Genomic DNA, 25,982 nt, shown 5'->3' with positions numbered 1-25,982 from the left:
CAAAGCAAAACGCGCTTGAAATCTCTAAACACGCAGAGAGTACTTCCCTTTTACGCAATCACCCTGAAACTTCAGTGAAACTCCTCTGGCTGAAATGCAATCTTGAGTTTGTGAACAGGTTCCTGTTGCTCCAGGTATTCACATTCTGCGGCTGTGGGCAGACCTGCGCATCCAGACACTCGCCATTAAATTATTACACAGGGTGTCAGAAGCTCTCATTTTTTAGAACCTTAAGTTGTTACACGGCTTATTCCAGTCGGCATTTGAATCTTAAACGTAATGTGTTTGATTTATCATTGATATAAGTCAATTACTGAATGAGTTTTTGCACTTTGAAACATTCTGTTACCATGTTTTCAACATGTTCTGCTCACACAGCTGCTCCATTTCTATATTTCATCACAGCCTCAACTCAAACTTAAGTGATTAGTGTAGTGACGGTAAAACCGCTTTTCACACCTGTAATGATCACAAAATACAAACTAATCTGTGTTTTGCACGCATGTTTAAAGGTGGCTGGAAAGAGGAATGAATCATAGATTCACTCTGATTCGTTAAACCGCTTCACATTCAGAGCACAGTGACGGTACAAGGTGCATTTGCGATGATGGGTCACTGTAGGTCGCCAGATGACTTGTGTGTGTTGATATTTGTGTGTTGTAATGAGATTAGAGAGTAAGTACTTAGATTAATGTCTAAACCAGAGGATCAAATGGATGAACTGTTGATGAACTCCAAATCTCATGCTGCACATTTTGTCACATGTGGATTGGTTTTAATTGGTTGAATGTTATATTTTTTCAATGTGGAATTTTGCTGAAATAACTTTGAAAGTTATACTTTTGCACTAAAAATTCTTTTTTTATTTATTTCTTCATGATTTCAAGCATCCAAGCATCATTTATCTTTTTGATACATCAGTAAATCTGCAATGCACTAAAAAAGGCATACAAAAATCTAAATTTTCCAATCAGAGATGATCAACAGGGGTGGCACAACTATAGACGTCACCAACACAGCCCAAATGGTGAGTTGACCTCAGAGAAAGAAATTGAGGACACACCAGCCTTTCAGTAAGACATCATGCCTTTTTTTATGGCCTATTTGATGTTGCAGCCACTCTGCAGGTGCTTTGGTATCACGCCTATGAAGTGTTTCATTTCACTCAATTAATCGAGCAAGCGTTTGAAACCACTGGATGTGATTCAGCTCCGGCTTTATGGGCCAAAGTAACGGCGACTGTGCACACACACACCCCGCATCGGGCCGGACGGACCCCTCAAACAGAACATGAAAAGATGCAGACAGACAGAGGGGATTAAGGAAGGCTAGTCTTGAGTCCCCGTGCTTCACCCACTTGTATCGATACCCACAAACACTGGAAGAGTGACTAACACTTGCCCTAGGCTTCATACAGTAGCTTTTAACAAATCCAAGCCTTACCCAATCACTTCCCTTCTCTCTAGGTTGCCATAGCTACAGCCTGCCTCCATGTCTGTACTTTAGGAAGGGTGAGACTTCACCACTGTGTCAGAGTGTGTGTATGTGTGTGTGTGTGTGTGTGTGTGTGTGTGTGTGTGTGTGTGTGTGTGTGTGTGTGTGTGTGCGCAATATGTGTGCCATGTGGTAATCCTACCAGATGGAGTCTTAACACTTCCTCTCTGTCAACTTTACATTCACACTCCCGTTGGAGGTCTGGGATGGGAAGGTGTGAGATAGCAGAGAGGTGAGCTCTGCGGAGCGAGAAGGCGGTCTGCAGCGATGTGACACCCCCCACGAGCCATCCCATTCACCACTGAAAGAGCACATGACGAGCCGCAACCGGATCTCTACTTTACGAACAGTGTGTGCCATGTGGGATTCCATGTGTTGAAAACCTAACAAACCAGCAAAAACATAGGAATTTTGAGAGAGTAATCAGAAGAATTTAATGATTATTTATCTTATTACGACTCAAACTATTAAGGTTTTCAACAGGATGTGAACAATCACTTAGTAACGGCTTGAGCAGTTAATAATGGTTATTCACACACCAATGCAGGCGACTGCATTTTCAGTTATAAGTCAGACATAAATGGTTAAATATAAATCACTGTCGTGGGATGCACCACCACTCTCACATTTATAGAGAGAAGGTTGCAGGTTCCAATCCAGGCCAGTGTGTCTGTGTGGAGTTTATCCCTGTGATGGACTGGTGCAGTGGTCCAGGGCGCACCCTGCTTTCACCAGTAGTGGGATAGAATTTTCTCCAAAAAAACATAGATCGGTGGCTGTAAAATTGCCCCCAGGTGTGAACATGTGCGTGATTATCTGTCAGCAGGGATCATCGCCAGACACCCACGGAACTGAGTGGCATCAAAGACGGCTGGCTAGATAATCAGAGAACTGGTTTCCATGATAGATTTCATGTTTTTGAAATACTTAGGGAAATTACATACGGTGAAATAATTCGATCTGCTTCAGAGATTTCGTAAGCATAATATCAGATTTTGTGCACAGGAAACAGATGCAAAAATTACACAAAAACACAAGATAAAGATATCAAAATATCAACACAAAAATACAAAAAGCGAGTCCAGCATGCAAGCTTTTTTCTCATCAGCGGAGACAGAGAGAAAATGAGAGAAATGGGATTTGAGCGAGAGAGAGCCTGATCTCCAGCAACCCCTGCTCCTATCAGCAGGTCAGGGAAGCCAGGACGGAGAGAGGCGGATCAGAGAGCGTGCACGCCCATGTCTCTTTAGAAGTGCAAACCTTGCCAGATATCACCTTGCAGGTGCGTTTGTTTGCTATCAGGTCGTCGACAGGAGTAATATCGACAGTTGAGGATCAACATATCACTAAAACTCCCACCATCTGCCCGCCGGCGCACAAATATAGACGCAGTCTTCTCTTACTCCGCTGCCATTGCTTTATCTCGCTGCATCGCTCCACTTTCCTCCCTGTCCCAGCCTCTCTGCAGTCCTGCTATCCATCATCATTAGGAGGTGAATAGATGACCTGTCTACACTCTCTGTCCCCTTACTCTCTGGAGAGGAGAGGAGAGGAGGAGAGGAGGGGAAGACGTCCTCAGAGTTTGGGCCTGACGGACGAGTGATCACATTCATTTAGGGAAAAATATTAAGAGATAATCAATAAAAATGTGTAGCTAAATCATTTTGAGTGACAGTATTTTGACTAAATTGAATATATGTTTCCAGTTTCTGTGTTAGAGATGACAATTATCACCAGCAATATAATGACATATATTTGTAAAACATATTATATCCAAAGGTGTGTTGTGATCCAGATGTACCCTTGATTACAGGAAACCTCTTATCTTTCCAGCAATTATGTGACGGCACTTCAAGTCCCAAATGCACAATGTAATTAAATATTTGATGCCAGAGACGTAAAATGTTATCTAAAAACCTATCAAGCATATGATTTGCTTTTGTTTATGTGCATAATCATCTGTCATTTCTCTCCGCATATTGTGATAATATTGAAGAATCCGGCTGGTATTCAGCACCGAGCACAGCAGGGAGTTGATTGATCTTTGCATCCCTAAAGGAGGACGAACGATCAAAGCAAATCGAGCAAAAATATAGCGGGTTGGGGGGGGGGGGGGGGGGGGGGGGGGGGAGCACGGGAACAGGGTGGCACGAGAGGAAAGGATGGCAACTGCTAAGATGGAGGAGGAGAAGATAGAAGAGAGCATACGGATGAGGAGAGGACGATCAGAGGACAAAGTATTGTCTCCTGGTAATATGTAAAAATAACTCTGCTGCCGCTGAGCTTGGTGGAGGAGCTAACTGGGTCAGAGAATTCCCACAGAGAGAGGGAAAGACAGAGAGAGTGAGAGAGAGGGAACGACAGTGCATTGACTCAGTTTGTGGCATCAGTCTGAGCCTGTCTTCACCTTCGACTGTTCGGGGAAATCTCTGCGCACATCCACTCCACATATTTGTACAGTCGATCTATCCATCTTTCTAACCGACTGTCCCTCCTTGCCCCACCCTCCTCGCATCTTTTTCGTCTCCCTCTCCTCCGCCATCTCCGGCTCCTTTGTTTACACCCTCCCTCCTTTGCCTCCTCCGCTAATAAACACAGCTTCGACTTTATCACACGGACTCGCAAGCTTTTCTCACGTTCTGCTCCCAAGTTCCTCTCTGGCAATTAACCCCACTCCCCCCGTCCTGCTCTCCTTCACGGTCCATCTTTTTCTTTTTCTCCCACTGTATGCCTACCACTACGAAAATGCAATTAAAGCCGCTCTGCATTGCACTGCAAGTTCATCTATTAAGCATAAGCCACCTAATTACCCCGAAGTTAACCAATGTGACACTTCTTGAATCAGTGGCAATAATAGTAAAATTGACTGATACTCTTAAGTTAATGTGGCACACACACTTTAATATCAGGGGCATGCATCAGACTCCACTGCTTCGCCATGTTATAATCACAAGTTAATGTGATATTGCGCTCTTATAAAAGAATGGGACAATTTAGTGTGCATTCAAGAAAAACATTTAATTAGACTTTCATTTGGTTAATGTACAAACCAATTTACGACAATGTTGTATTTTGAATTGCTCAATTATTTCTACAAGGACTTCAGACACTTCCCTTTAATGTTTTCTTTCTTCCTTTGCCTCTTCTTTTTTTTTTCCCTTTTGGACTTCTTCCCTTATTTATTCACATTACTAATGCATCGTGTCCATTGGCCTGATTGTTCAGTGCCTTCTGTCCACACTTTGTCTCATTTCCACCCACCAGAGCCACCCGATATCACGGCCTGAATAGGGGAGCCCAGCATAACACAGCATGGGTTTTGGCAAAGCGTCGCACAGAAGCGAGCGAGCGTCCAGCACCACTTTCAGACTGTATTCTATTGCTGCCTCTCTGTGGAGCACCTGGAAACAGATCAGTTATGTGTGAGAATAATACCACCTTTAGTCTTTTCCAAACCCCTTTTTTTTTTTTTTCCCTTTTCTCCTTACCGACTGTGAAAGCCCAGCTTTTCCCTAATGTGCATCCAGCCGCTGTGAGTTCAAGATCTGCGGATTAAACATTTGTTTGCATAACTGCGAGCAGCAAACTATTTTAGACATTTATGCACATCTTAGCTATGCAAGAGTCTCCTCAATATTGGAAAAACATGATGAAGCATCACACAGTTTCGCTTTCATGGTTTTTAATCCATAAAATGTAATCATATGCACCAAATGTGTCCCGCTCTGCTGTGTTTTTGCATTTTTTCCTGTTTCCCCAGCCAACACCGCAGCTATAACAGAAACCCATAAACCATACAACATGCATTGGTCAGCAATTCTGAGCAGTAATTAAATCTTTATTGATGAAGCGTGCTCAAAGCATACTAACTATTTTTGCAAACTATTCATCAGGGCACTGTATTGCACTAGCTGTGTGTGCGTGTGCGTTAGCCAGAGCCATATATCTACAAGACAACCTAATATGGGATTGCCCTTTATTTGTGGCAAAGGTAGGCAGTAATGTGAAAAGTGGGTATGCAAATCGCCTCTTAGCGAAGGTCAATTTATTACCACTTTTTTCTTGCGGAATTTCAGCTATGCATTTTGTTTCTCCACAACTAGATTTAGATTTTCCAAACATGACTTTTCTAAGACGCGGAAAACTAAACCAGGGTGTTTTAACATGTACACATGTCCAATTATTGCAAATGATACTTCAAATTGAGACCATAGATTGAAGTCAAGAACAAATGCAGGCTGAATGGATTAACCTGCAGCCGTGGTCCGAAATGGGCAGGGCTTCTGCTGCTGCTTGGCTGGCTCACTGGAGGCAACAGAAATAGCCAGAGCTGACTTCAGCATATGTAGTACACTGCAGCAGTCCTCCTGGGTTCCATATCTTTGCATCTTAACCACCTGCTGTATTTGTGTTTAGTCCAAACCAACGGCTCCATGTGTTTGTGTACTGGAGTGTACATCCAGTGCTGACATGGACATAGCAGGGTGATGGCGGGATCACATTTATATGGATAGTAATGCATATGGGCTAAATAAGTCTCGCAGTAAAACACTGAGGTCTTTTTAAACCGAGGGCCCAGAGAGCAAATTTAGTGAACAGGCTAAACATTCTATCTTCCTTGTCATGCAGGGGGGCTTATAGTTGGGAAAACACTGCACCACAGTGTTACTACAGTGGATCTTTGACGAGAAATAAATGCACAAGGTCTCAAAGAGAAAGCGACTGCCTTCTATCAGCCTTGTGTGTGTTTTTTGCACGTGTAAGCAGAAAATATTAAAGTGCCGGATTTTGTTTTTACTACAGAGTGTAAACAAGTCGTGGTGAGCTCCCTGATGGTGGATTGATGCAGTAAAGCGAGAGGAAAGTCATAAAAAGAGAGTGATGAGTGTAGAGTTAGACTTCATGCAAATAAAGAGGACATTGATTTGTGTTCAATGCCAGTTGTGCAGAAAACAGTTGATCACAGGGACAATAAAGTTTGCAGTAAAATCATCTTTCCTGCAACTTTGTAATCATATACTATCGGGAGTTTGCATCCATTTCAGGTGTAACTCAACTAAAGTCCTGTCTGCACTGACTCCGTACAAAACTACTTTCAGTAATAAGTGAGGCTCACAGCTAAAATAATTTGTCCACTGAAGAAAACGAAAAACAGGAAACAGTGCAGTTCATTGCTTACAACATCATTTACAACTTACAGCAACACCTGAGTGTAAAGTCCATAAGCATTAAAACAATAAAGTATCTTGATGACCAACATAAAATCTGCTCTCACACTGACACATTTAAAACAAGAAAGGCGAGATCAGATCAGCCAAGTATAACTCTACTTGTGCTAGTGGGGTGCCGATATCCTGTAATACCTGCCCAGTATTTATAGATTGTATGCAGCTCTCTTCACTTACTCATCACATTTGATCATTTCTGTCTGTTTTCATGTCATTTAGAATAAACGGTGTCCTTTCAAATATTTTTCAAATATTTTTACATACTGTTCAACAGAATGATTCCGAGCTTACATTACAGCTGTGCTTTGATTGATAATTGATGATCAGGAAACAGGAAGTTAAAGATATTCTCCCTTCTTTATTTCAGAATTGTCACCATTTATCATGGAGGGTCCAGCCACCGCTTCGAATATCAGGAAGTACTTTTGTGCTCCAAGAAAAGGAAAGCGACGGCCCTTCTGCTACAGCTAAAGACACTCAGAGCTCTGCTTTCCCTTCATCTCTAATAAACACATTGTGCTAAACTGTAAATTTCTCCATAAAAATGGGTCAACTTTTACTCATGAGCTCAAATTAAGGCCGTGGGCTGCAGCTGATCTTGAGCTCGAGTCATATCCAATGTCGAGACGGGCTGAATATAGAATTTGCCTTCTAACTCGATGTGTCAGAGGCAATCTCTCCTACAAGTACCTTTAATTTAATTTAGAAAACCACTCGCCTCTCAGGTTTTACCGGCTGTTTGGCCTGTTCCATTACAGTTAGCACTGACGCACCTTGTTTTTCAGCACCAGACCAGTTTTGACAGACTTGTTTTCAACACTGTGACTGGCGCACGTCTCTACAAGTGCAGGCAAGTTGTTTATTCCGTCCATTTCTATCGTTGGACTTCACTTTTCAGTCATGGTGTGCCATGAATGTAGTTGCTCGCTTATTCTCTGTGATCTGTCGCTTTCTGCCATCATTAACTGCCCCATTGCACAGATAGCTGTGTGTTCCGGCGGAAATAAAATCTGGTGTGGCCCATCATTATTATTTTTTTTTTTTTCTTGTCACTTGTGTATCATAATTCAGAACTCTATTTCCTGCTTTTGCTCCCTGCTTCCTGTGCTTTAATAACAGGACATGCAATTTTCTCCATGCTGAAGATGTGACGGGAAGTCGCATGATTAAACAAGGATAAATGATGGAGCCCTCTGATTCTAGAGGCGAGGAATGTGTGTTTCAAATCGCACGCAGAAAAGCTTAAAATAACGTATCAGTCAAGTATATCCCAAATACACCCGATGCCATCTAAAAAGGGACAAATGACAAGTTCTGATCTGGACACAGAAAGAAACAGTCCCATAAAAACCCACGACTCCCTAGTTACCCCAAAATCTTTGTTTTGGGGGGGGGCTTATGGAATCCACACGCAGATAATTCCCCATGCAAACAGGGATAACATGCAAATTCCTTGTAAAAATTTAGCCTGCAGATTCAAACCACTAACTTGTTGAGTTTCAAATAGACTAACCACGACTCTACCGTACTGCTCCCAAACACAACATGCTGCTCAAATAAAACTTATATTCACACATAACACAAATTATACTATGACAAATGACAGTCACTCATAAACAATCACATATGCAGTCGTGTTGATTAACTTAATGTGGAGACAAGAACTACAGGAACAGAGCTTCTGATAAGACCATTGAGACGTGTTCTGTTATCAGTGTAATTCAATCAAAGAGGACCTTGCGACGTCTCTCCAGACAAATTTACAAAAAGTCCCATATGTTTAAAGTGTTCAGAGTTTTTCAATATTATGGTGTATTTTGGATACAAACACACTGTAACTGACAAGAACTTTTAACAGGCACCGAAAGTCATGCTTGAATATTCCTGACAGATGTATTACAGGATGCTGGGACAGCACTGACAAGTGAGAGTAAGTCCGCAAACCTCTCAAAACGTGACTAAACTTCAAAGCGGGAAATCTGGTAAGACATAGGAAGCATGAAATTCAGCTGTGCAGGGTGATCTATCACATCAACGCAGTCCTGAGGTAGACATGGCAGCCTGATGTTCAACTATGAGGCCAAAAGCAATTCAAAGACGATCATTACTTCTGGATGAAACTGATATTTTCAGCACCATGGAGAGCAAACATCCCCAAGGAAACTTAATATAGAGCAAATGTTCTCAGTGGTTTGAAAGACTTGATCACAATTTGACAAAGACAAACAATGATAACAGAACTTAACGGTTCACAATAGTTCATCTGGACCCAGCGGCATGGATAAATAGGCACAGCAGCCATTGAGCACACATTTTGATCAAATTAGGAGTTCTAAAATACATTTCCAATCACAGCATGTCATTACATCATTCTCATAAATCGCCTCTTCTAGCGAGTTCTCGAGAAAAGTCACATGGAAAATATGATTTTAACAAGCTGGAGACTACAATCTGACGACCCACCATTTAAGTTTAACGGTTTAAAGTGACTTTATACCAATGAACACACAGGATATGATCTTTAACAGGTGGCATCACCTTGCTCCTCTGAAAACAATACGCTAGAAACAAATCAGATCGACACTTTCTCTTGGATTAAAGCCCATGAGTCACAATCATTGTCTTTGCATAGCTGTTATTTCCACTAAAGTGCTTTCAAACTGTAGCATCAAATCACTTCACTCATGAAAGAGCCACAACAGCTGCTTTTTTCTTTTAGCTCTAATTTGTCATTTACTGACAAGAACAAAGCCCTACCTAGTGATAGATCACTCTCCTGATTATCTCTCATGAGCTGGGGACTGAGCTGGTGAGAGGGGGTGAGTGAAGCTCTCGGCCTTTGTGACTTTCCATCAAGAGAAGATAATTTCATCAGGATGGCATCTATGCTGTGAGCCAATGTCTCTTGAGGCTGGGAACAGAAAGCGGCAAAACACTGTCCCTGTCAAGTTATTGGTTCCCTGACGGTTCTGAAGTGAGGGAAGGTGCCCACTTCATATCCACCGTGTCACCACTCACTCAGACCGAGAGCCGGACTGACCACCGCGAGCAGGTGAGAGCGACGGTCATCCGAACAGTAAGTGTGATTACTGTAGTACTGGTCTTACAGTAGTTGTAACATTTCAGTATCTTTATAAATTGGAGCTTCAAAGAGCTCTGAATGCAGGCTACTAATGACTTCCTTCTGTCAGATACGCAGCTTTGGAGGTCTGTGTCGGGCGAGGCGCGATTGGGTGGATTTTAACCGTTTTCCTGTGTTTCAGGCCAGTGAGAGAAAGCGATGTGAGCTATGTGGGAGCTGCCAGGGTAATACTCTAATGAGCCGAGGGCGAAAAGTCAGTGAGTTGGACCAGAACACACCAATTTATGGTACATTCAGTCCATGTTTGGGCGCAGTTTAAACAGCAGACGTTCTGGAGTGTGGTAACTGATTTACAGTCTCATTAAAGCTACTTTGCAGAGTTTTTGCGTGTGAATTTATTTGTAAGTTAATACTGCTTTCCTGTGCTTTTCACTCCTAATGCAAAATTACCCGTTTCAATAAATGGTTGCTTAAATAACTTGTCATCCTGTGTAAAACCAGCCCCAATACCACAACGTTTCAGTTTCTTAAATAATATTTCATGATTTATTGTTTTGAGTGCTTTTTGAGTGCATTTGAACACAACATTTTATATCCACACCTAATTCAGCACTTGCACACACACCAATTATATGGATTATGACTGTGGAACAAAAAGCAAACTGATAAATAAATACAATTAACTAAAGTTCAAAATATGAATTAAAATATAATCACATGGCCTGAAGACAAAGATCCCACAGAGAGGATTAACTATTTCATACTGTTTCACACTTTCTGCTTCCCTGTGCACGATATCACAACTCACAAATTGAGAAGAAAGCTGCAAGCGAGAATTGATGAAAAATTATTTTGAGGCAACAGACATTTCAGACAGGACAAACAATCAGCGAGATGTTTTATCGATCAAAACAAAGACATATAGATATTTTAGGGCACACGGGCATCATCGCTCACGAGCCATCTGTCTTTATTCTTTGAAAGCCACATACACAAGCATGGACGGAGCCAGCTGACTGTGCGCACGTCGGGCCTGACACCGATGTGTGCACCAGAGTGAGACAGCGAGAAGATCTCAGGAGAAATATGGTGGAGCTCCACATCAAAAGCTGTGTGCCTGCTCACAGGCATGTGTGAGTGTGTCTGGAAGAGCGTGCAGCTCTGTGGCATCCTCTGCTTTTTAAATCTTCCAGCAAGTACAACAAAACATGGCTGGATGCAGCTCAGTAGCTCGAGAGCACATGACACAAGCGTGAGCGCTTCCATTACACCAACATCTTAGATTCTGGGGACTTTATGAGGCTGCACAGACATACAAGCTTGACTCTGCTGTCATTGCATATGTGCACTTGTTCCCCCGCAAACATTGGGAGTAAAATCTGTTAATTTTCGCAGAAGCCTCCAGTGAATTTCAGGTAGAACAACGAGCATTGTAAATTCATTGATAACAAGCAAGCTCTACAGAATTCGGCATCCTGCTTTAATGGCGATCAGAGGGTCCGTGTCAGCAAGGGCGGCTGTGTGCGCCGACGAGAGGGGGCTGGAATCCCATTAATCCTACTTTCTTAGATAAACATCCTAGTCAGATATATAACTCTCACACGCCCCGCACAGCATCTCCCTGATAATCTGCATTACCAATTACGAGGTGATACGCCGCAGCTTAGCATGAAAGCAGCAATTAATCAGCTAACACTGGTCAGTGGGTCACCGCAGCCGAGTGGAAACACTGCCTGCAGACACACACACACACACACTCACAACAAAAAATTCACTCAGTATCATTTTCCTGTGCCTCGTTTTCCACAGATGCGCCTTGTGCATGTGTGTTACAACACTCACAATTTGGAGCGTTTTGATGGAAACGAGCTTACACGTGGATGCTCTGAAAGAGGATAACCCTGACTAAGCTTACAGCTGTTCACTGCGGCATAAAGGCTGAATCAGTCGCCGGGCATGCTGTCTCTTCCGTCGTGTATAATGTTCCAGTTTTGAATCAATCAATAGTCTTTATATTGATTTCTATAACTATTAGCAATCCTCCACTCTGCCTCAACGCCTCCAAATTGTAATCATGTAGCTTGAGAAAGACAAAAAAAAATTCTGTCAGTAAAGTGGCGTTGATAGTTTCTCAACATGGGGGCAAAAAAATGCATGATTACATCAAAAACTAGTTTGTTTCACAGTATTAGTGGTCAGATGCTGATTATGACACACCGAGTGGGATTGTGCTTTTCACCAACAGCAGCCATTTAGAGACACACACAACACATCCAGAGCAAAAAACTGACGATATTTTTCATGTTTCATTACTCACTAAGAGTAGAGCCAACAGCCTTTAATCTTCTGTCAAATGTACAAAAGAAGGATGAAAGAGGATCAACAGATCATAAACATAGCACATAATACTGTGGTGGACACACAGCTCTCCCTTTTTTATAAGCTGCATTTTGTTGTTGTTTTGTTTACTCTTTACTGTTAAACATCTGCTGTCTCAACTATTTTTATAAAGAGAGAAATACACAACGAAGTGGATTTTTAAAATAGAATGTCTTTCTCAAGGTGCATATCATAACTGAAAGAAATCCAGCAACAGATATGAAAAAACAAATTGTAAGAGAATAAGGAAATCTTGTTTTTCTGTTTTGTGATAGGTCATATCTCAATGAATAACAATTGGTTTAGGGGACACAATGAGGCATTGAAAAGGCTTTGAAAAGTTGCTGATTGATTTTCTTTCTCCCATTACCACCAAATCAATAATTATGAAAAACAAAACTCGGAGGATTTCAACTGACGACATAATTGATCATTTGTCGTACTGCACATGTCCATATAACAGATACTTACACCGTCCCAGTTCAAACTCCTGCTCGATGCTGCGCACACACTGCGTGCGTTGCTTTATGGCATTTTATCTCCGACTTGATTCAACATAATTTTTTGAACCATACTGGGAATCCAGCTGGCATCTTTCCAGCTGCAGACCGAATACGGTCGGCTGGCTTCGAATAAATAGCCTGATCTTCCTGGAAGTCTGACAGAGGGCAAGCTATGGTTTCCCTGATCTCAGCTCTTTTTGACACAGTAAGCAGAGCAGGGACATGAGAAGGAAGGAAGAGCAGTGTGTTTGTGTGTGTGTGTGTGTGTGTGAGAGAGAAAATGGTGTGCATGAAAGACCACAGACAGGAGCCGAGCGGCAGAGCAGATGGGCCTCCCAAGAAAAAAAAAATCAAACTGAAGATATTCTCCTCTATCAATCCATCCACGCACTTCAGTTGATGTAAACGCAGTCACATGTACCGACAGGCAACAACAATCTTCACTTCATCTGTTGATTTTAATTTCCTATTCATCTGATTAGGGTTTCCTTGGCGAATCTCCTGTTTGCTTCAATTAATTTTGAACATCTTTATGCCTCCACCATACCACAGCCATGAGTCAGAGGCATTATGTTTTTAAACGATCTGCTGTGATGACAATAACATTCCTATTCCGGCCTAATACCTTGTGGAAATGTCTCCAATCTGGCACATACTTTCCACATTTATTAGATTACTAATTTGGTGATGTCCTGGTTTTTTGTGTGAGTAAGACCACAGGACTGTTGATCACGGAGGCAGACTAAGAGATTCCCTGGTATGAAGTTGTCAAGAAAGGATTTGACCAAACACAACTATCCTGAGACATTTTGTAGAATCATGCACAGAGGAGTCATACAAACTTCTATTTACAAGTACGTTCTTCACTCAATAAGACAATTAGACCAAACCACCGACCTCATATAAGCTTTGAGACACATAGTTGAAAAATCAATCTGATAGTACAAACAAGACCCACCAAACTAAGATTTTTACATTTTATACACAAAGTATGCACACTCGGAACATTTATCATCTGTAATCGCGAAAAGCAAGGCAATGAAAGTGACTATGCAGTGAAAATTTTACAGCCATACATTGTTTTCCATATTTTCCCCCGGTAGAAAAACAATCGTGCAGAACTTCCACTCAGCAATTACCAAACCGCACAGGAGCATTTCTCCTCTTTGTAGTAAAATCCCTCGATATGACTCAAGCCTTTCATACTTACAGCTGCATTACACTTCTTCCTCATTGACTGTAACAATTAAAGAAATATTGAACTCAGTTTCTGATTAACAATGTATGACGACATGAACAAATTTCTTACCTTTAAATATAAATGCTTTAATTGATTGCGCAACAAGAAATTGATTACTGTTTATTAATTAACCTGTGTGTTTTGAACAGCAGAATTGTGTTGTTAAAAATTGAAAAAGCACAAAAAGAAAGTTTTGCATGTATTATTGTTGAGTAATGTAAACTACCTATATCTCCACTGTAGGCAGAGACTGAACCAACTACATTTCCAAAACGAATACAATATCAGTTCTGAATATTTACAGCCCAAATAAATCATGTGTTAATATTTTACAGGCCTACATTAAAGACTGATATATCGTGTGCACATTATTGTCCTTGTATATCTAAACAGGATCCGACAGCAAACAGAGCAAGCCGTGTCTCAATAAACCCGTTTTTTCCCCCCTCGGTCTTTATGGTGAATGTTGCCTTTGTTTCTTACCGGAGCAGCTACTCAAGGCCAAAGTTCAGGTTAGCAGTGACTTGAAAAACCATTCCCTGAATAGTTCATTTCAGGTTCAGTGTTTAGAGTGGTGCAAACTGCGGTGCAGGAAACCTTACATGGCCATCTCTCGCACTCTCTGCCTCCATGTCTCTTTGTTTCTCTCTCGCATCTCTGTCACTCTGATCTATTCCTGGATTCCACACTGAGGTGAAAGGAAACAGGAATGGCTGCAGTGGCTTTGGGCAGAAGCTAGGTTTTTTTTTTTCCCCTGCAAAGAATTACTTTTGTTTTTTTGCAACACACACACACACGAACACACACACAGTCAATATTCCTGTGTTGATATCTTTGTTCCTTTGCCAGCTCAGAAGATGTTTCCTCAAACATGTTTGTGTGACGAACACTGCTCTTCTTCCTGCAGATGAATTGCAGGGGAAACGCGCGCGTGCGCGTGTGTGTGTATTTGGTGCATTTGCATGTGCGTATGTGTGTGTCTAACAACATGGCTGAAAATGAGACATGATCGTCTGGGTGGACCTGAACCAGCGGGTCATAGACGAGTGCTTTATTATTGCATTTAGTGGAATATTCACAACAGCAATGCACTCTCTTGCTATCTGGCCTTTGCACAGTCACTCCTGCACCACTGGGACTCTCCTCAACTCCCTGTTGTGCTTAGTGGAACCTTGGTTGCCAGCTTCCATATCAGCCAATTAGCAAAGCTTTTACTAAAGCTCCAGCCAATTGGATTAGTGCTACATTTTCTTGCCAGATGAGACTCAAATGTGCTGCTGTGTGCTCGACTGAGAACTGGTGGGCTGTTTCACTGATAGGTACCAGGCAATCAGAGCATAGATGCTGCAGACACATCCTGTGATATTACGGCGTCGCCTCTGCTGCGGAGCGTTGTGTCACTGAGATTTCCAAACTGTTTAAACTGAGGACATAGCATAAAACAAACCAGAACCAAAGCTGCAGAGGGACTGTGACACTGCTCCCCGCCATACATAAAACAGACACAGAGATGGGTCGGCAGAAAAAAAAAAAACAGCTGAACCAGGCTGCACAGAGGTGCCAGGAAACAGACAAGGGGAAGAGGTCAAACTTGGGAGTAAACAAAAAAAAAAAAAAGGAAAACTGCAGACATGAGACATTTGGATGCTTGCAACAGTCGGGAATTCCTTCTTTTCCCCATAGAACATTTCTGTCAGTTGTTTCACTCCGATTGTGATAAATCAAAGTAAAACTTACTGATGCTGCCTTGAAAACAACTAAATCACATTTGTTTGCTTTGCAGTGTTTAATATTTCTAAACAAACGTGCCTGAGATAAACCACGACTTTCTGGGCGAACAGTCACTCCGCTGTGCTTGTCTTCAACGTGCATGCTCATTGTCCCCCGTGTTGCCAGTTGTTTATGTGTCCTTAATCTGGGTTATCCGAGCCCAAGTATGTTCCATTAGTGGAAATTAAATCCATTTCCAAATCCATTGAAGCAAGCCAAATCCACCGAGTGTGTTTCAGTCACCTGCTAAATACTAAGGAGATCAAATACAAACGGCTAAATTCTGAGTGATAAAATGTCCTTCAGTGTGCATTAAAAACAAACCAGCAAAATCTGATAATAATATTCCCGATCAGTTTGTTTCAAAAGAGGTTGAAGTTTCATAAATGAGAGCTGAAAAATGTCAGTTAACAATATATATTGCTAAATTCATTATAGCAATCTTATTTATTTTACACAAATGCAATCTTCTTTTTCAATATCATCAATCCAATAAAGTCTGAAGGCACTAAAAAAAAAAAAAAGTGTTTTTTCTTTCATCATAAATCTTATTTTGTTCAAGTGCCACTGAAACAACAGAAAATAAAATAAACTAATGTGAAAATGTAAAAATATGACAATGATGAGCTATATAAGTAAAAAGAAAACAGGGGAAATGTATTAAACAAAAGTGGGTCAAATCCTTGCAGACAGCTGGATTGTGTATAAAATGCTACAGATTCAATGTCAGACCTGCAAACCCAAGGTCACAGAAAATATACATATGAGTAAAAACGACAAGTAAATACTACTAAAAACATCTAAATAATTTTTAAAAAATGCACAAAACCCTAAATTAGCGAAACAAGTGAGATCAATTTAATTGAAATGGCAGAAGCTGTATATGAAAACATATTGATGAATGTTGTCAGAGCAATTAATCTGATTATTGTGCAAACCTCACATTTTCATCAAATCGGTGACATTCAGATGAAGTTACTCGGTCCTCACACAAACACCAGAGAATTACCTGACATTTGTTATAGCGACGCTGCAAATGAGACAAATCCTGTAATCAATCAAGAAATAGAGAAAAGAAAGTCAGATTCTCTTCATTAAGTCACATGTCAAAAACTTACAGCTCATTATTTATGATTGATAAACAAGCCGGTGCGACCAGAGAAAAAAGGCTGGAAGTGGTCAGCTGACAAAGTAATGAGTAAATCTCTCCTGGCTGAGCATCGGCTTCACTATCATGTCTATTACGGTTCGATTAATGTATGCTGTTAGCCGTGCTAACCAGTTTGATGATTGTTTCTTTGTGATTCAATTTAGCCAGAGAGAGCAAAGTGCTCCATTATAACCTCTAAACATTTTCAACTACGAGCACGTTTTGCTTTTTCGCTGTTTAAAGACTGCAGGAGTCTAACGTTGGTTGTGGAACGGCCATTGGCTGTTTGGAGGGTTAACTCACACCAGCTCTCACGCTTGCAGCCAGTGGCCTCCAAACACGACGCCTTTCATGTGCGCCGCGAGTTTGCTGGTTTGTGATGGGAGGTCGACACTTCCCATTTGAAACGCTTAAAAGAAGCGATGGCTGCCATGTTGCACTATGTTGACCAAAGGTTTAACTTTGCAACGAGGGCTAAAAGAATTAGCGAGAGCAAACCGTGTTTAATGAAGGAAACACTGGCAGTCGTAACAACAGGCTGAGCATCGTGATCAAGCAGCAACAGCTGACTCTCCACATCCATTGCATCCTTTTATCTTGTCAATACCAATAGAGACATCACTGTATAGTCAATGCACATGAGAAAGAGTCTGTGAAAGAGCTTGTCGGGCCGGCTGCATAACATGCAGGTTTGTATACACACACCCATATGCTGTCAACTCAACCCAGGCCTTCTTCTGCTCAATCAATTTCAGCTGTTGCTAAATATTTGTCCGTCATGGTCCGCTGCAGAGAGGAGATTAGGTACCCACAAATGAATTAGTAAGATTGTAAAACAAACAACAAGAGTAGGAATGCAATCACCCCGTCTCTTTTTCTTTCTATTTTCAGAGTTCAACACATTCACAATGTACACCAAACACAGCACAAGGGTACAAAGAACAAGAGGAGCATTATACTGCTGTAACAAGCAACAACTACAGAAGTCTGTGTTTCCGCTCAATAAATTAACTCCAGGCAGACGCGTGAAGCACAAGCCGGGCATTTAAACAAAGGCACCCCACAATTCGACCAAACCGGGGCAGGTGTGGCCTGGTTGTTTAGAGAGGGCCACCTCCTACACTTGAAACAGGGTGGAGCGAGGTGGGCAGGCAAAAATAACCCAAAGGCAACAGGCCATTAGTCAAGCACGGAGACCACCAGCCACAGAGAACTGAGAGATCAACGAGAAGCGATGAACAGAACCGAGAGCAAAGAGTTCAGTTAGTCAAAACAGAAATGAGCCGTCAGTGAGAGGAAACTGGAGGGGGAACGAGGTCAGGGTCCGGCTTTCCTGGAGAGAAGAGAAAGTTGACCCAACTTAGTAATTGCTGATGTTGATTTTTTTTTCCAATTAACACGTGTGAAAAGTTTTTCTTCAAAAACAAACAGAACCGATTGATTTCTACGCTTATAAACATCGATTTAAACCACAACATCACTCAATAATAAAGAGCAAGCCATCTCTGAAGAGATGCCACTTTGCAAAGGTTATGTTAAACACAAAGGACACGTCACAGTTTGTTTTTGCTTTTTATATCTAAAGCTTAGAACTTGTTTCCAGGCGTCACTGCAGTTTGTCAGACGCTATTTGCAGTGCATCAAGTCATAGAAGGAAAGAAGGATCAATGAAAAAGAAAAGTGCTTGGTAGTTAATTTCTCACGTGTTTTGACACAAAAATTCTTTCTTGTGCACAATAATAGTGATGCTTAAAATTAACATGTGCCTCTAGAACCAATTCAGCCCCACCGTTCAGGCAACAACCATGAGGTGAAACAGGGTCTGGATACCTCCAATACCCCTCTACTGAGAAACAGACACCCGTAAATTACACAATTATGCACTTTTTCATTAGAAGTCATTAAAACGGTGTAAGTTTTGTGAATAACGCAAGCATCTGAAACTGGATTAAGTCTCTAAGCGGATTTAATTGCCTTTTAGATTTCTTTGCGTTTACTGTTCCTTCCAACAAGGATCTTGTAATATTTACAGCATCAATATATGGTGGCACCATGAAAATAGTTCTCCACTTAATTGAAATTTTAAAAAATGTGGTAGTCATATGCTGTGGCAATCTCCCTTCGCCACCTGTAAGCGCCTAAATCATCTTTTAATTGTGTACTTATTTTGACCTAGATTTTGAGTAGCTGTGGCTCAGTTGATAGGCCAGATTGCCTCTCAGTGTTTCAGTGGTGCATGTTTGGATCTCTCATTTCCCCCTGTCCATTTGTCAAGGTGTCCTGCTGTGGCACAGCGAACCTTAAATTGCTCCCACTGGATGGCTGAGTGTCTTGCATGGCAGTCATCAACATCCGTATGTGTGACTAACAACGTGAAGCCTGTTGGGACTACGGAAGTGAAATCCTTAATAACATTTCATTATTTAATAGTGAAGGTATTTGTTTTAATATTAAACTATGCCATAAAATACAATGATAAAATAGCACCCAGGTTTTTTCCTACTTATTTTCTTTTCTTTATATAATTCTCATACATCACTCTTAAGCAACATCCCTTTGTTAGTGGTTGTGTTTATTGCTGTCATGGTATCTTGCTCTAAGCCCACCCTGAAGTTAGTTTCAAATTGTAAATAAAATATTTGCTGGCTGCTTTAGATCTGAACTGTGTCCATAAATAAAGAATGCTGGAGTCTCCTCTGCATGATAATAACAAGGAGGCCTTCTTTCTCTTCGGCAGGAAGGTGCGGAGACCTTTGTACGGAGACCGACTGGTAGGTGTGTTTGTGATCTTTCCAGTTGTTCCAAGACTTAAGAGCCTGGTTTAGGTATGCCAACAAGCTGGTTCAGCAAGAAATGAGGGCACTTCAGCAATTCTCACACTCGGGTCCCTCGGGGACGCGGACGCACGTACGCGCACAGAAAACCAGACAATGTGTGAGGAAGCGACACAAACCTCCGTCAATACAGCTCACTTTGCAGGATCAAAGACACAAAAATAAACTAAGCACACAGAAGAAAACAAATGCAACACCTCAACAGACAAGAAGCCCCGGTGACAGGAAGAAGTGGGGGAGGAAGAAAAAAAAATAAACAAAAATGAAATGATTTCATTCATGTGAGCGCGGAAGTGGGCTACCAGACACCTGCTGTACGAGATGAGCTTACAATCAAGCCGTCGACAGCAAACAAACCCAACTATTTCCAGGATAATTCAGCAGAACCGAGCCTCGTGTCGACTCACAACATCAGAAAAGTTCATCACGTGTGGGCAACAGTTCCTCTTTCTGCCGGAGCCACCGCGAAACGAAAGCGACACACAATAAATAACGCAGTGCTTCTCAACTTCTGAACCACCGAGTGGCCGCAATAACTGTGGAAACACGAAGTGCGGGATGTGTCCGCTCCTGGTCAGGACACGCGTGGACGAGAAGACGCGGTTCGGGACAATTAGCGCAAAAAAAAAAAAAAGAAAGAAAGATAATAAATGAACTTACAGTTCCGCAAAGTCCGCGGCCGGGACTCCACAGTTATTAAAAAAAAAAGAAGAAGACGTAAATCCAAAGGCGAGGAAAAAATGAAGCTCAATCCGACAAATGAGAGAGGCTGACACCGTCCAGCCAGCCGCAACGAGGAGAAGTCACAGACTAGCAGCGCCTTGACAACCGAGAGAGAGAGAGAGAGAGAGAGAGAGAGAGAGAGAGAGAGAGAGAGAGAGAGAGAGAGAGAGAGAGAGAGAGAGAGAGAGAGAGAGAGAGAGAGAGAGGAGCCGCCTGCTGGTCTCTCCTGTCGAGACAAGCGAGAGTGCGAGAGCTCCCTGGAGATGAATGGACACAGTGCGCATGCGCACACGCTCATTCCGGTGGAGTAGTGCTGTAAAAAGCAGGTGCAGAAGTGCTGCATTCACAGCGGCTGACTGAAGGCTCAGTTATGCCCCAACAACACAGATATGCGCATTTTAGATGGTGCGAGCGTCCCTACCTTCATACTCCTGTGCTTCCTATGAGAAAAGCTTCTGTGAATCAACAAAATAACTAAACACCAAGAGTAAAGTTGCTTCATAGACTGAAGAAGAAGTTGTTTGCGTTTAAGCTCAGTAGTGCCCCCATAGTGACTTACTGGTATTGCTGCATTTATCTGGCAGAATGCACCAAAAGCTCTGTAAGAGTCCATAAGCTAAAGTCAGACATTAATTAGCTTTAATTTTACCCATAGAATATTTAAGAGTCGCCAAAACAAACAGAATGATCCAATTCGACCTTCAAGATGACTTTGTACAGTGTAATAATGTCAGTGAAGACATGACCTGGAATTGTTCCATGAAAATAGCTGGCTTTTGCTCATTAAGGGCCACATTATTTCAGTAAAAGTAGAGGTCACAATGCAACACGGCAGCAAAGAATCAAACTGCACAGCAGTAACGCTCACATCCAAAGGTGGGTGGTGCAGCTACCTTGTTGCCATACGTACTTACACTTGTGAAAACATGCATGCCAATGAGTTAAATACCTTATTGCATGCTAAACTGTGGTTCTGAATATCATGGGTTCAAGCCTGAGATTTTCTATTTTCCTCTTAGTCTAAAAATATGCACTTGAGGTGAAATGGTGGCTAAATGGTGTGTAGGGATGAGTGTGTGATTGACTGCCTCTCTGTTTGCCCTGTGATGACTATCCAGGGTGTACCCTGCCTTTACCCACTGTTAGCGAATATCGACTCCAGAGCCCTGTGACCCTGAACAGCGTAAAGTGGCACAGAAGATGTCTGTAAGAGTGTTTTTTTTTATTTTATTTGTGCATATCACATGGTTCAGCTGCTGTACTTATATAGCTAAGTTAGGAGTCTTAGTCCTGTTTGCAAGGCTTGAGGTGTTTCACTATCCCTGAGCGTTTCTCAGTTTTGTCACAACTTATGTGATTTTTTTCCTTCTTTTCTTTCATCATGGGCAGAAAAAAACCCAGATATCATTGTCTGATTGATAACAAAATAACATGTCTAATGTTTACATAAGTAACATTTTGTGGGAAAACATTTTTGTATTCACACAATAACATAAGTCTAATTCCAGCATTAATTTAAAAGAAAGTAATGGAGGGTAAAAATCAGATTTTTTTTTCATTTCAAGAAAAACCTATTTTTGTCACTGGATTTACATGTAAAATAAAGTTAAAAGTATATAATTAGCACAAAGAGATTAAACCATAAGTTAGAGCTGGAGTGAGTGAATGTACCCAATGTGGTTCAACAGCTGTTGAAGGGAAAGCATCCTCCCCATTCATTAAAAAAAAAATCTCTATGGGGTTTAAAGTATAGTTTAGTCAATGGTAGTATTGAAAGCAGAAATTATGATGCAACCTTTACTGAATGTACTCTAATGTGATTAATTTAGGTCTGAGAATTAATTTCATAACTGATGGAAATAATTCAATTAAATTTCAACTGAATTTCCCTGGCAGTACTCCAAAGCACACCTAGGGGTAGCTACAACGATCCCCATTTGAAGGATACTGAATTAAATGTTAATAACTAGGCATGCAATGGTTCCACGTCGTTCACCTTCTATCTTACTATCTTACTGGTGAATGATTATTTCACATCAATGTATTGATTTAAAAACAAATAAGGAAGTGAAGAAAATGTTGATGATAAAAGATTATCTAGGTTCATCTGAACATCTTGCCATTTTTTATCTTAATAATGAAAATCAACAGAGAAAATGGGGGGGGGGGGGGGGGGGGGGGAAGAAATAAGTCAATGGATTGTTTGTTATTGCCAACAATACCAGCGGTAAGTTGATCACAGAAGGTAAACAGTCGACCAAAACACTCGGCTCTGAGAAAACATCACAGTCCAACCAGTCAGGAAGAGCATGGCATTAGCCTATATCTCCAGCAGGACTCTCCCTCCATCCAAGATAAGCATTACTCTCCCAGACAGTCTTATAAATAATTCAGCTATAAAAGCTCGCTGCTTGCCTGGGCTGCATGCAGCACCGACAGCCTCTCACGCGCCTTCCTCCTGCCTCTGCGGCCGGAACCAATTAAAACAAATCTTGCAGCAAAATAAAGTTCAATCAACATTCTTGTTTCGAAAATGGCTGTGGCCCGGCCGGCCAGATCAGCCGGGGATTACAAGGCTTCTGTCAACTATCAATAGCCCCGTGCGCCTGCAGGAGACAGGAGGAGAGAGGGGGAGGATGGAGGGATGAAGGGAGGGATGGAGGGAGGGGAGGAGGAGGGGGAGGGGGGGTGAGTTTCAATGCGCAGACGGTGCGGAGCCACCAGCCCGTGATGCTGTTTGTCCTGTCCGCGGATCGGAGGAGAGCGACGACGTCCCGGAGCCCCGCATCCGAGCGGACGGAGCAGCCGGGAGAGGGATGGAGGGAGGGAGGGAGGGAGGAGGAGGAGGAGGCAGGAGAAAAGTGTCATTCCAAAAGAAAAAAATAAAAGAGAGAGAAGAGAGATTTACCTGCACGCTGCTCCCGTCCAGCCTGCAGCTGATACTTCCCCACTCCGTGCGTCTTTCAGGGGCTGCCGCTCACTCCGGGCTGCTCGCGGCTGAACCGGGAATTTAGACAACGGGATTTGTTCACGTGGCCACGCTCGGTGCTCCTAATTGGCGGAGCGGCTCGAGCTGCTGCTGCTCCCCTCGCACCTGTACGGAGAGAGCGGGGCTGCGGCGCGGCGGCGCGCGGGCACGGGGGCAGGTGCAGCAGAGAGGCGGGGGCGCGGGATGATGGGACAGGTCTCCTTCTTATCGCCGCACATCTTAATGTCATGATATATGAAGAAAAAAAAAACACACACAGCCAACTCACAACTTAAAGATACAGAGACAAACTGAAACCTCCGAATGGAATAGTTTGTTCCTCTTACCCTCAACAACCACAGGCGCCCTCTGTAGGATCATTTTCATATTGCACCTTTACAGAAAAAATATAATTTAAGTGGTGGTGTGTTAGCACTTTGTATGATATTTATAGAAACAATTTTGAGAATCATACAAGGGTCATGAAGTTTATTAAATGATTGTAGTTTAAAGATGCTTTTTCAGGCCATCATTTTGCTACCTGTCTCAAATTATCATAGGTAAAACATCGATTTCATTCAAAGCCCCTGGCAACCCATGTTTGAATTTTGGCTCATCTGAGCAACGATTCGATATTTAACTTTGATAAACTCATAATATACAGTACATGAAAGATAAAATGGACTGATTAATATGCATGTTACTATAAAATAAGATTTCATGTAATGACCCTTTAACTCATTCATTACATTTCACAAACATGGAATGGTCTCACTTACTGTACTTTTAAGTGTAACTGTTCTGTCAAACATTAAAAAAAAATACTCATACTTCAAAAAAATGCTTATTATATACATTGAATTTATACATTGAACTTTATGTTGTGAGCACATTAGCAAAAGTACAGTGGGTTAGGTATTGACTTTGGGGTTAGGTATTGATTTGTTGGGTTTTTTGCTATTGTTCACTTTTCCTAGATATTTGTGGTTGTGTGCATGTGACTTCAGTATTGTTACAAACAGTTGTGACATAATGTTGAATTACTGAACTGAAATGCGATCTGTCGTCAACACGAGAGGATTTACTTTGACAAAAACAAAACATTATTACTATGATTTTTGTTTTGTAACGTCCTTTCTGACTCAGTCTCCTCACAGCACAGATTGATGCAGCTCCCAGTTGATATACTGTAGACTTGCTAAGTATTCTCCACAAAGAGTGTGCTGAGCTTCTTCCGGGACACATCAGAAACGTGTTGCAGCAGTTTTTTGTTGGAAACATGAACATTGTGTAGAACGACTGTAGAACTGAGTGCTGTGGACGGCAGAGCCTGTAGAAATTATTATGGCATAGCTGCGCATTTGCTGCGATATCTGTTAGAATCACCAAGGGACAAAAATAAATTGTTGTTCATCTCTTTAGTCACTGCAATCCGATTAGATCACCAACTGGCACATGTCAAGTGAATAATTTCTGACAGTTTTACTTTTGTTGCTCTGTTGTTTATCTGAAAAATTCTCCATATAGTTAACATTGCTCGTCTTTCACTTATTCCCTTCTGAGAAGTTGACGTAAGATGATGTAAAGTTTTATTGGGTGTGGCTTTATGACTGTGGGTACTGCCCACAGCATTGAACCGATACAATCGGTGTCTGGGCAATACTTACAATTCAAAGGCTTTCACAGAGAAAGCATTCATGTGATCATTCTGAGGTGAGAATTATGTTATTTTCCATTTGATTCAGCTTGATCAGTTACTTCATTTTGTAAAGTTGAGTTATCTTTCATGCAGCTTTTTCCTCTCGAGCGGCACATCACCGCCCATCTCTTCCCCTGTTAGCTTTCCCATGTAAGACTGAGTCATAAATACATGGCTCAATACAATACGCAGCAATCACAGCTGATTTATGCAATCATATTTCACATGAAGATGACCTGTTTAAAGCGATTTATAATGGCCTTGTTGCTGCAGTTATGCTTTGTAGAGCCGGGTTTCGACTTTCCCGTGACAGTAATGACATCGGCTTGAACCATTTTACACCTGCGATTGGCTCCATGAATGATAGGCTTTGGGTTTACACAAAGTTAAAGCAGCCTTAGACAAGCAAAACACTATTTTATTACTTTTTCAGCAGTATAATATCATTGATGCATTGGATTTACAGTAATTTATACCATTACAGGGCACACGCGCACACACACACACAGACACACACAAACACATTGCAGGCATGCAACATGTCTGAAATGTTTTCAAAGCATATTTCCGCTTCAGGCTTGCAAATGAAGCAGAACAATCTGCAGAAAAATGGTCCATAACCTAACCCCGGTTTTTAACACATGCATGCAAGCAGTCATACCATGCACACAGTCATTTCATCTACCTACAGATGCCATGGTGTAGTAGCAGTCAATGGTGCGGGAGTATTTTTAGATTTCATGTGGGTTGCAGATGCTGCTCTGCTCAACCAGGTCAAAGCAAACAGAAAACTGTTTTCACTGTAACATTCAGTTCCTTTCGACTTCCTATTATATTTTAACCTCATTGTTTACCGTGCTGTATCTACTGTCTATTTTTTTTTTAGCAGAGATAGCTGATATTATGTGATAA

The 25,982-nt window shown here is 41.7% G+C and overlaps 1 protein-coding gene across 2 annotated transcripts in view; it reads right to left on the bottom strand.

Moving 5' to 3' along the window:
• The window catches only part of strbp (spermatid perinuclear RNA binding protein), an 87,762-nt gene extending 64,278 nt beyond the window's left edge, over positions 1-23,484 (bottom strand). The window contains exon 1 of one of the 2 annotated variants that reach the window (XM_030084406.1): positions 23,312-23,484. The gene's annotated coding sequence lies outside the window, so the exon portion shown is untranslated. Of the gene's footprint in view, positions 1-20,340; positions 20,468-23,311 lie in introns of those variants that run through there. The other variant, XM_030084404.1, reaches the window with a different exon arrangement.
• Between the last annotated feature and the right edge of the window lie 2,498 nt (positions 23,485-25,982).

This window comes from Salarias fasciatus (assembly GCF_902148845.1).
Source record: "Salarias fasciatus chromosome 7 unlocalized genomic scaffold, fSalaFa1.1 super_scaffold_4, whole genome shotgun sequence".
In the NCBI taxonomy this organism is placed as follows: domain Eukaryota; kingdom Metazoa; phylum Chordata; class Actinopteri; order Blenniiformes; family Blenniidae; genus Salarias; species Salarias fasciatus.
This window is presented reverse-complemented; position numbering and strand designations above follow the sequence as displayed.